At 38.1% G+C, this 12,568-nt stretch overlaps 1 protein-coding gene across 4 annotated transcripts in view; it reads left to right on the top strand.

Annotated features, from left to right (window-relative positions):
- Nucleotides 1-12,568, top strand: part of ASNS (asparagine synthetase (glutamine-hydrolyzing)) — a 163,157-nt gene that overhangs the window by 13,031 nt on the left and 137,558 nt on the right. For all 4 annotated transcript variants that reach the window (XM_028119098.2, XM_028119072.2, XM_088018707.1 and 1 more), the window contains exon 3: nt 8,263-8,451. The gene's annotated coding sequence lies outside the window, so the exon portion shown is untranslated. The remainder of the gene's footprint in view (nt 1-8,262; nt 8,452-12,568) is intronic.

Genomic DNA, 12,568 nt, shown 5'->3' with positions numbered 1-12,568 from the left:
AACCAACTGAGCCACCCAGGTGCCCCTGAAGCTTGCAAATTTTAAAGAAAAAGAGAAAATCCCTGAAAGCAGCTCAAGACAAGAGGCTCCTTACCTACTGAGGGAGGAACATCAGACTAACATCAGACTTAGTCACAGAAACCTGGAAGGCCAGAAAGGGCTGGCATGATACATTCAGGGAACTAAATGAGAAGAAGATGCAGCCAAGAATACTTTATCCAGGAAGGCTTCCCATTCAGAATGGAAGGAGAGATAAAGAGCTTCCAGCAGAAAGAATATGTGACCACCAAGCCAGCCCTGCAAGAAATATTAAGTGGAATACTGTAAGCAAAGAGAGACTCCAAAAGTAACATAGACAAGAAAGAAATAGAGACAACCTACAGAAACAGGGACTTCACATTTACATGCAATAATGGAACTAAATTAATATCTTTCAGTAGTTACTCTGAATGTAAATGGGCTAAATGCCCCAATCAAAAGGCACAGGGTATCAGATTGGATAAAAAGTAAGACCCATCCATATGCTGTCTACAAGAGACTCATTTTAGACCTAAAAACACCTCCAGACTGAAAGTGAGGGGGAGGAGATCCATTTACCATGCTAATGGACCTCTAAAGAAAGCTGGGGTAGCAATCCTCATATCAGATAAATTAGGTTTTAAACCAGACAGTAGTAAGAGATGAAGAGGGACACTATATTATACTTAAAGGGTTTATCTAACAAGAAGATCTAACAACTGTAAATATTTATGCCCCCAACATGGGAGCAGCCAATTATATAAACCAATTAATAACCAAAGTAAAGAAACACATTGATAATAATACATTAATAGTAGGGGACTTCAATACCCCACTCGCAGCAATGGACAGATCATCTAAGCAGAAGAACAACAAAGAAATAAGGGCTTTGAATGACACACTGGACCAGATAGGCTTCACAGATAAACATATATATAGAACATTCCATCCTAAAACAACAGAATAATTATTCTTCTCAAGTGCACATGGAACTTTCTCCAGAATAGATCACATCCTGGGTCACAGATCATGTCTCAACTGATACCAAAAGATTGGGATTATCTCCTGCATATTTTCAGACCACAATGCTTTGTAACTTGAACTCAATCACAAGAGGAAAATTGGAAGGAACTCAAACACTTGGAGACTAAAGAGTATCCTGCTAAAGAATGAATGGGTCAACCGGGAAATTAAAGAAGAATTTAAAAAAATTCATGGAAACTAATGAGAATGAAAACACATCTGTTCAAAACCTTTGGGATACAGCAAAGGCAGTCCTAAGAGGGAAGTACATTGCAATACAAGCCTCTCTCAAAAAATTAGAAAAATCTCAAATATACAAGCTAACCTTACACCTAAAGGACCTGGAGAAAGAACAGCAAATAAAGCCTAAACCAAACAGGAGAAGAGAAATAATAAAGATTAGGGCAGAAATCAATGAAATAGAAACCAGAAGAACAGTAGAACAGATAAACAAAACTAGAAGCTGGTTCTCTGAAAGAATAAGATCGATAAACCTCTAGCCAGACTTATCCAAAAGAAAAGAGAAAGGGCCTGAATTAATAAAATCATGAATGAAAGGGGAGAGATATGACCAACACCAAGGAAATAATAGACAATTTTAAGAACATATTATGAACAACTATATGCCAACAAATTAGGCAATTTGGAAGAAATGGAAGCATTCCTGGAAACTTATAAACTACCAAAACTGAAACAGGAAGAAATAGAAAATCTGAACAGACCAATAACCAGCAAAGATATTGAAGCAATAATAAAAAAACCTCCCCAAAAAAACAAGAGTCCAGGGCCGGATAGCTTCCCAGGGGGAATTCTACCAAACATTTAAAGAAGAAATTATACCTATTCTACTGAAGCTGTTTCAAAAAATAGAAATGGAAGGAAAACATCCAGACTTGTTCTGTGAAGCAGCATTACCTTGATCCCAAAACTGGACAAAGACCCCATCAAAAAGGAGAATTATAGACCAGTATCCCTGATGAACATGGATACCAAAATACTTACCAAGATACTAGTCAATAGGATCCAACAGTACATTAAAAGGATTATTCACCACAACCAAGTGGGATTTATTCCTGGGATGCAAGGGTGGTTCAACATTTGCAAATCAATCAGTGTGATAGATCACATTAATAAAAGAAAAGACAAGAACCATATGGTCCTCTCAGTTGATACCCAAAAAGCATTTGACAAAACAGAGCATCTTTTCTTGATTAAAACTCTTCAAAGTGTAGGGATAGAGGGAACATACCTCAATATCATAAAGGCCATCTACAAAAAGCCCACAGCAAATATCATTCTCAGTGAGGAAAAACTGAGATCTTTTCCCTTAAGGTCAGGAAAATGACAGGGTTGCCCACTCTCACCACTATTGTTCAATGTAGTACTAGAAATCCTAGCCTCAGTAATAAGACAATAAAAAGAAATAAAAGACATTCAGATTGGCAAAGAAGAAGTCAAATCTCACTCTTCGCAGATGACATGATACTTTATGTGGAAAACCCAGAAGACTCCACCGCAAAATTGTTAGAACTCATACAGCAATTCAGCAACGTGGCAGGATACAAAATCAATGCACAGAAATGAGTTGCATTTCTATGTAACTGAAGAAAGAGAAATTACAGGTGCACCAAAAACCATAAGACATCTAGGAATAAACCTAACCAAAGAGGTAAAAGATCTGTTCTCTAAAAACTAGAGAACATTTATGAAAGAAATCGAGGAAGACACAAAGAGAAGGAAAAATATTCCATGCTCATGGATTGGAAGAATAAACATTGTTAAAATGTCTATGCTACCCAGAGCAATCTACACATTCAATGTAATCCCTGTCAAAATACCGGGGTGCTTAACCAACCTCAGATGGTTAGGTGTCTGTCTTCAGCTCAAGTCGTGATCTCCTGGTCCTGGGATCGAGTCCCATGTTGGGCTCCCAGCTCAGCAGGGAGTCTGCTTCTCCCTCTGCCTCTCCCCCTGCTTGTGCTCTCTCTCTCTCTCTCGAATGAATAAATAAAATCTTAAAAAAAAATACCATCCACATTTTTCACAGAGCTGGAACAAACAATCCTAAAATGTGTATGGAATCAGAAAAGACCCTGAATAGCCAGGGGAATATTGAAAAAGAAAACCAAAGCTGGGACATCACAATACCTGACTTCAAGCTCTATTACAAAGCTGTGATCATCAAGACAGCATGGTACTGGCACAAAAACAGACACATAGGTCAATGGAACAGAATAGAGAGCTCAGAAATGGACCCTCAACTCTATGGTTAACTAATCTTTGACAAAGCAGGAAAGAATATCCAATGGAAAAAAGACTGTCTCTTCAAATAAATGGTGCTGGGAAAACTGGACAGCCACATGCAGAAGAATGAAACTGGACCATTCTCTTACACTATACACAAAGATAAACTCAAAATGGATGAAAGACCTAAATGTGAGACAGGAATCCATCAAAATCCTAGAGGAGAACTCAGGCAGCAACCTCTTTGACCTCGGCTGGAGCAACTTCTCACAAGACATGTCTCTAATGGCAAGGGAAACAAAAGCGAAAATTAACTATTGGGACTTCATCAAGATAAAAAACTTCTGCATAGCAAGGGAAACAGTCAACAAAACTAAAAGGCAGCCCACTGAATGGGAGAAGATATTTGCAAATGGCACTACAGATAAAGGGCTGGTATCCAAGAGCCATAAAACTCAACACCCAAAAAAACAAATAATCCAGTCAAGAAATGGGCAGAAGACATGAACAGACATTCCTCCAAAGAAGACATACAAATGGCCAGCAGAAACATGAAAATATGCTCCATATCACTTGTCGTCAGGGAAATACAAATCAAAACCATAATGAGATACCACCTTACACCAGTTAGAATGGCTAAAATTAACAAGACAGAAAACAGCAAATGTTGGCGAGGATGTGGAGAAAGGGGAGCCCTCCTACACTGTTGGTGAGAATGCAAGCTGGTACACTGCTCTGGAAAACAGTAACTTAAGAAGTTAAAAATAGAGCTACCCTATGACCCAGCAGTTGCACTACTGGGTATTTACCCCAAAGATACAGAAATAGTGAAACGAAGGGCCACCTCCACCCTAATGTTCATAGCAGCAAGGTCCACAATAGCCAAACTGTGGAAGGAGCCAACATTTCCTTCAACAGATGAATGGATAAAGAAGATGTGGATTATATATACAATGGAATATTACTCAGCCATCAGAAAGGATGAGTACCTACCATTTACATTGATGTGGATGGAACTGGAGGGTAATATTATGCTGAGTGAAGTAAGTCAATCAGAGGAAGACAATTATCATGTGATTTCACTCATGCAGAATATAAGAAATAGTTCAGAGGATCGTAGGGGAAGGGAGGGAAAACTGAATGGAAAGAAATCAGAGAGGGAGACAAACCATGAGAGACTCTGGACTCCGGGAAACAAACTGAGGGTTGTGGAAGGTATGGTGGGTTGGGGGGATGGGGTAACTGGGTGATGGGCCTTAAGGAGGGTAGGTGATGTGATGAGCACTGGGTGTTATACGCAACTAATGAATCATTGAACACTACATCTGAAACTGATGATGTACTTATGTTGGCTAATTGAATTTCAATAAAAAAAGAAAGAAAGATGCTTTCTACACCCCTCCCCCCCACACACACAAAGTTAATAGGGGCAAGAAAGACACACGTGGGGCAGAAAGGAGTTGAAAGAAGGAATAAGCATCAGGAAATTTAGCTGGTTTGCTTCTCTTGTATCAATGGTTTTTTATAGTATTGCTGCCTTTTATCTTTTAAGTGCGGACATATCCCCCAATTTAGCAACATGGACACGTATAAAGCTCCCTAGAGTGTGAGAAAGGAAATGAGGAGAGATGTTGTACTCCAGTTTATCCAGCTGATGACTGAAAGGCCAATTCCCTCTTCTTCCACTCTATGTTAAATATGTTTTTGTGAACTGTTATGATAATGTTTTAACACTATTTCTGTAGGAAAGTGCATTCTTCATATCGGATCACCTTAAAATGAATTTTTGGGATACAGCTCACATGGAGACAGGAGACTTTTTCTAGTTTACTAACATTAACTATCTAGATGTTGCAGATAAGGAAAATTCAGGTAAAACAGTGACTTGCAAAAGACATTATGATCAAATTTAACTAAAATTAGAATTTCATGCACCTTCATTCAATCTGTGAAACTTCTTTTTCTACCGGATCTCTAGGGAGCCTTTGCCTTGAAGACAGTATTGATGGAGGGGGATGAAGTCGGGAACGGAACAAACTAACTACAGTCTGACAGAAAGATCACTTTCTTTTCCTTTCTCTCTCAACTGCTTTGCATTTCTACTCTTTCCATCTGTCTCTTTCCTCTTCCTCTCTCTTTCCCTCTCCTTCTGTTTTCATTTGCATATGTTTTGGGGAAGTGGGAAGGTAAGGTGGTAGGGGTTTTTCTCTTCTTTTTCTTTGCTTCCTGCTCTTTCACTGCCCTCAGTGTTTGGTCTGTCTCCTTTCAATCTCTTCCTTTTTATTTTTCAGTTATTGTTTTTATATCTTTTATATCTGCTCCTCCTAGTAGAGAAAGGGATGTCATTATTACTTTCATTAAAAGAAAAGTTTAAGTTCTTTGCTCTTTCTGGATCTGTGCTAGGCATTATAAAAAGGAAATTGCATAGATAGTGTCTGACTTCTGAAGTATACAATGTATACTGTGATTTTATAATACCCTCATGATTCTTGGCTTTTAGTTTGTTTGTTTCTCAGTCCCATTAAAAATCTGGTGGTAGCAATGAACTGCCTCCTTCCAAAAATGCCTAAGTCATGGGCATAATCGATTTGTATGCAATTTCAGAATGTTCAAAAACTCCCTGAACCCCTTAGGAGTGTATGACCTCAGATCAAGAACCCTGCCGGTTGTTGCAATACATTTCACAAATGTCACACAATTTGATATAGAAGGAATCGTAAAACATCATAGAACATAATCAATTTTAATTCATTTTGTTAAGAAAATCGATAGGCTATATAGCAGCCATTTTGTGTGGGTGGAGAGGTAAACGGGGAAGAAATGTTATCAAATAGATTGTAACATCATCCAAAAGGAACAAACATTGAGCGCTGCCGACCACAAACATACCTATATAAAAAATTCCTACATGATACAGCTGCTATAAAAATTATATATATGTACACATATATACAAATATATGTTTGTATGTAATATATAAACTATAATAATATAAAATGTTACGTACATGTTAAATTTTCACAACAGCTGTATCATGTAGGATTTACATTGAGATAAGGAAATTGGGGGGCACCTGGGTGGCTCAGCTGTTAAGCGTCTGCCTTCGGCTCAGGTCATGATCTCAGGGTCCTGGGATCGAGCCCCGCATTGGGCTCCCTGCTCGGTGGTAAGCCTGCTTCTCCCTCTCCCACTCCACCTGCTTGTGTTCCTGCTTTCGCTGTGTCTCTCTCTGTCAAATAAATAAAATAAAATAAAAGGAAATTAGGACTCAGAGAGATCAAATAGCTGACTCAAGCCACCTATTAGTAGATATAGATAAGGACTCTAACCCACATCTAACTCTAAGCCTCCCTTGGAAGATAATTTCTTACTTATCTTTTCTGTTGAACACAAAACTTAGCACATTGGAGGTATTCATGGAAGGCTGGAGTGTTGATTGAATTAAATCAAACAGAGTAAAGTACAGAACCCTGCAGTAGATCATTGGAGGCTTGAGGCCACTCTCCCCACTTCTATTCACCATTTAATTTCATTTCTTTAGAGAAAAGGAAGGGGGCATTTTAACAAGTTCTGAAGAGTAGAGAGAATCTACAAAATTGCAGAGAAATATAGTAAATTTCTTCTGTTTATCAGAGGAATATGTCAGTTCTAGCAGTGTGAGGGTAATGGGCTTGAATGTGCCAATTTTCATTTGGAAGGAATTACTGCAAAGTTAATACAATATTAACTTGAGGAAACCATTTTTGATTTAGTAAGTCCTCTGAACATTAAAGGAGCCATTCTAACTGAAGCTCCTGAAACAAAGAACAATTTGAAACATGCCTAGGAGGAAAATACAGCAATTGGAGCATAAGGAAGTTCTCAAATGAAGTCTGATTTTAAAGGAAAAAGAATATCATTGATTTAATAAATTGTTCAGAATGTATGTGTATGTACTCAATCTGAGGCTAGCTAATGATGGAAGCCATAATTTGAAGAGAAGTTGGTGAGGGAAATGAAAGCAATATCGGAATGTGGACAACTCTCAGAGGCTGATTATATTTCCAAAGAATACTTTTAGGGAAGCTAATAAACACTTAACAAAGTTGAGCAGAAAGTACTTCAGAAGTAACTATCATCTTAGAAGCTAGTCAAGACAGTGAAATAATGAAGAAGCAGTGATTATGTTCCCTTGCTTGATAGTATCATGATTTAAAAATAAGCCCATATTGACTTCAGGTCAAGGCAAGTTCATGATGCATAATTTTTAAATTTCTCCAATTCCCCATTCTAAAAACATACTATATAACTAGAATAGCAAAAGAAAAATTCTATTTACAACATCCTCACAACATCCTCAACTAAAAAAACATCCCATGGACCTCAGAATACCCTTTCAGATTATGGCTTACCTTACCCAAACCACAAACAATGCAGGACCCATACAGGACATGTCTAGGCTTAGCAGCTATGCAGAGGTAGTGGAGGGGAGAGAAAGAGAGTTTTAATTGTTCTGTGAACACTGGAATACAGATTTCCTCTGCTTTCAGAAAGTTCATGTTAGGCCATTTCACTTGTACAAAAGACCTACATTAGTACCTATTTTTGCTAACCAAAAGAAATCCAAAGAGGGTTTTCACTTTTATGAAGAAAGGTAAAAAGCAAAAATAGTGTTCAGTGTTTATAGATGAAGTGAGCACCCAGAGCAGTGAGAGTGGCACCCTGAAGCTCCTTCCCTGAGAGCTACACTTAGCATCTCAGCATCCAGCTGCCATAGCTTTGAATTCTATCCATGAGCATCTGTGCTTTCTCTCAACTTATTTTGTGCGTTTGTTAGCAAGATGTGTCCTAAGATATCAGAAAAGCCTAAGAGAGGTTATTTTTTTTCTTGGGGGTCTGGGAACTCTAAAAGGTTTTCCATATAAGTTATGATAATTACTTCCTCACTTTATGGCATTTTGGTTTATGAAAGCTTTCATAGGAACATTCTACTTTCAGATAGGGGAAAACTACAGCAATTGCCAAGATACACCCCAAAGGAGAGAGAGTCCCTCCTGGAATGGAATTCTCAGAAATTGAATATTGTGAGACTAACAGTGAAAAGGAGAAGACTCCAGGCTGTAGTTATGGGTGAGTGGAATGAGAAGAGCACAGCTGCACACTCAGGCACTATGGAGAGATAAGAAGGTATGCCATGGCTCACATGCTCAAAGAACTCAGAAATAATCTAATAAAATTCCTGTCCTAAGGAAAATGCTCCTGTGAAGAGAATTCAAATTGAGCAGGGCAGGAACTCTTAGGGCAGATGGGAGAAAAGGATCAAACACTTTGGGGGGAAGGTAGGATTCCAAAGATGGCAGATCTCAGAAAGTGGGTATGACTACACAGAGAGGCTATTTCTATCTCTATTTGTTGTATCTTTATCTCTCTACTTATAGTCTTTGTAATAACAATACAGGAGAAAGCTCTGAAGCAGTAGAGGTAGGAAAGCTACCATAGTGCATCTTAATCCCCTACAAGGGAATCATTTTTATAAAGACATGGAACACTTGGGTTTATTTATACATGAACAACAGCAAAGAATATTGTCAAGCACTAAATACACTAGTATTTAAAAAAATGGGCTACAGGGTGGCTCAGTCGATTAAGCATCTGCCTTCGGCTTGGGTTGTGATCCCAGGGTCTTGGGATTGAGTCCCACATCGGGCTCCTTGCTTGGCAGGGCGCCTCCTTCTCCCTCTGCCTCTGCTGGTTCCCCTGCTTGTGCTCTCTCTCTCTCTCAAATAAATAAAATCTTTAAAAAAAAATGGGCTACATGATGAAACTGGATAATTAATGTATTCTAGAAAATATACTACAAAAAGCAGATGAAAACTAAATAATAGAATTATCTAAAAGAACTTAAGGAAACAATAAATAAAAACTGTAAAAGAACAGCATACATTATAATTAGGAGACTGAGAAATGAGGTGGCTAAACATCAATTGGGGATTGGTAAGATTCAGAACTGGGCTCAAGTCATGTGAAGGCTGGCCTATTTCCAGCTTACCCTTACTTATAAAGTGTGTCCCTTTTTGGTCCTAATTGAAATTTATAGAGTCCCCTCTTTCCTGCATGGTTCTGAACTCTAATTTTCTCCCTACAACTTGAATCTATGAAAATTTTTGCTCAAATTCTCATCTTTTCGGTTACTCTTCTCAGATTCCCTCATTTTCTGGATCAAGTCCCCATATATCCTCACTGCCTGAGTGAGGATTCTTCAAATACCTTCACAAGACAATCTAGTCTACCATTGTCAGAAATAGAAATTGGGAAATACAGTTTATAAAGGAGGAAAAGGAAGGTAGGAAGGAAGGAAGAAAAGAAAGAGAAAGAAAAGGAGAGAGAGAGAGAAAGCAAGAGAAAAATGAGAGCTATAGAAGATAGGAAAAGAAGATCCAACATAAGCATAAGAAGATGAACGCAATAGAGCAAAACAAATACAAAACTCCATAATGCAAGATTTTCTTTTAAAAAACTGGAACATCTATATTGAAAGATCACCCCATTAACCTTGGCAAATGAACTCAGAATTGCAAACACTAAGACATAGTCTATTAAAACTGGGCAGTAAATAAAGCACTTTTTGGACATCTGAGCATAAAGACAAAGTTACTTATAAAGAAAAAATAAAATCATATTTTCATCAGATTTATCCACAGCATAAGGTAATAGAGCAACATATTTAAGAGACTCAAGGAAAGAACACATGAAACTGATTTTTATACATGTGCAGAGTTGCTTTTAAGTATAAACTACAGTAAAACAAAGCAGTTGTGAACATGCAAGAACTCATGGAATATTTTTCCCTGAAAAATCTACCTAGAAAACAAGATTCAGGCAATCAAGTAATCATGAGATTCTTCAGCTGAGTTCTAGGAGCATAATAGCTTGCCAGTAAATGTTAGGTGAACAGATGGATAGATGTATGGATACATTTAAAGAATAAATTTGTGATTTTCAGGCTATACCTGGTAGGGAAAAGGAAAGAGCTATCCATATTACTAGTTACCAGAGAGCTAGCAATGTGAAGTCAAAGAATGTTAGTTCTGAGGAGATTTTAGATCAAGATGAATAAACTATCTCAGAGTGATTTGCCCAAGATGCACAAACGGCCCATGGATGAGCCAGGAAATGGATCCAGTTTTCTGAAGCTTATTGAATTTCTCTTTAAAAACTCATTTGCTGACAAAGTATAAACTTTTAAATAGCATCATTCATTTTCTCCCCAAAATAAACTAATCCTGTTCTCTGTATCCCATAATAAAATGTTTCTTGAAGACTAGGTCATAACTTTTCCTTTCATTAACTTTTACAGCAACAATATGTTTATTATGGAAAAATTAGAAAAAAATCTTTGCTTATAATCCTGTCACCCAAACAAAACTCTTACCAGTTACAAACATTTTTGTCTTCACGTTTTTAGACTTTTTCATTCTTTGAACAAACACACAATGGTGTTTAAAACAAAACTAGAATCATATGGTCATACTGTTTTATAGTCTTTTTCATGACATATCTGATATATCAGTCATGATCATCTTTCATTATCAAATATAGAACTAACCACTGGAAGCAATCTCATTCTTGATCTCCTAAAGCACTTTTCTTTTGACTGCTGTGATTCAGTGACCCCTTACACTTGGCTTTCTGTGATGTGTGCGTTTGCCTCACCTCTTTGACAATGTTTTAATCACTTTTATATCTCCCTAGCTGCTCCATAAATATTTTAATGAATCAAAAAAAATATAGAACTAAATACAGGAAAAATACTTTAAAATGGATCTTACATTGATAGAAATGCCCATTCTAATGTTTACCTTATGTTTTCTTTTCCTCAGTAGTGCATGATTTCAGTTCATTTGATGTCATTTATAAGTAGTGTAACTTTTGTCCCTAATTTATGTTCTCCCCTTATATTTAGTTGACATAGATCTTAAACTTGCCAAGCTGATTAGCTACAGCTCCTTAGGTCCTCCTGAAACCTGGAGTCCGTGTCATCAGATGGGATTTTTTCTTGGGTGGGGGAAAAAGAGAGGAGTCAAGAAGTGGAGAGAACTATATGCTGAGGGAAAAGTAGCTGTGAGTGATAAACTGGAAGTAAATATGTTTGGCCATTTTGATCAGGCTTCTTATGGAGATGCCATAATTAGATGTGGCTCTTGGGAATCAAGAGGACTCCTGTATATGGCCTAGTGCTGAAGAAGTCTGGAGAAGCTACAGAGGACAGCCCCAGCTTGCACCCTGGAGGCTGGGAGTGGAGCACCACTCAGCCTGTCTTCCTTTGTTGGATCCACCCAGTGTCATATCAAACATATTAAAGGGCAGCCATTTCTCATCAAAGATATTCCCATATAACCAAGTGAAGGTTTAGCAGCATTTGACCACTTGACTTGATATTACTTTAGATATTTAATTCAATATTTGTTAATTCTAATTTTTCCATTTTTTTCTTCTTTTGTATTGTGGGCCCAATACTTTCTTTTCTTCTCAGGCATGAAACCATTTTTCAGACCTTTGAAATGCTTGTGAGCCTGGACACTGTGCCTGTACTGCCCAGTGCAATGAGTAGGAAGGTTCTGCAACTCCCACTTGGGCCTTCTCTCTCTCTATTCCATGAGCTGCTGTTCTCGCTGTGGTTGGTATTCTTACTACTACCGTCATCTCATCTGAGAGATGTGAAGGCCCCAGTTCTTCCCCGCCCCTGGCTTCCTGTGGTTATTTGGGCTTTGTCACTGTCCAATCTTACAGGTGATGGTAGCTTTCCCTTCTACACCATCCCACACCTCTGGGTCCTAAAGATTCCTTTTTTTTCCCATGGGTTGTTTTGAAAGGATGACTGTCCAACAAGAGCCCAGTGCTTCCTGAAACACTGGTTGGTATCTTTCTGATAGATTTTTTGGCTGTCTTCTTGCCTCTTTATTCTGACTCTGTCTGGTATATTATTATCATTATCGTTGTTGTTTCTGTTATTTTGTATCTGGTTCTTGGCTCTGAGGCCCGAAGTTCAGTCCTGTTCCACTCCATACTCAGGCTCCCAGAACCCGTGCTTACATCTCACTTACCAGGACCTGTTTAGTTGGGATCAGAAAAGAGGCTGGGTCCATGGAGCAGGATAAACAAGGGTTTTGGAAGTAGGCAGACCTGGGTTCAAATTCCAGTACCACTATTTGCTAGATTGATTGATTGATTGCTAGTTTTATTACTTAGATCCATTACAAGGCGTCTCTGTGACACAATTTTAACATGTGTAAAATGGATACGT

Source organism: Eumetopias jubatus, unplaced genomic scaffold, assembly GCF_037043125.1.
Source record: "Eumetopias jubatus isolate StellerSeaLion01/CBP00866 unplaced genomic scaffold, mEumJub1_p1.0 scaffold_14, whole genome shotgun sequence".
NCBI classification, from domain to species: Eukaryota; Metazoa; Chordata; class Mammalia; order Carnivora; family Otariidae; genus Eumetopias; species Eumetopias jubatus.
Note: the sequence above shows the minus strand (reverse complement) of the source record. Positions and strands in the feature narration are given on the sequence as shown.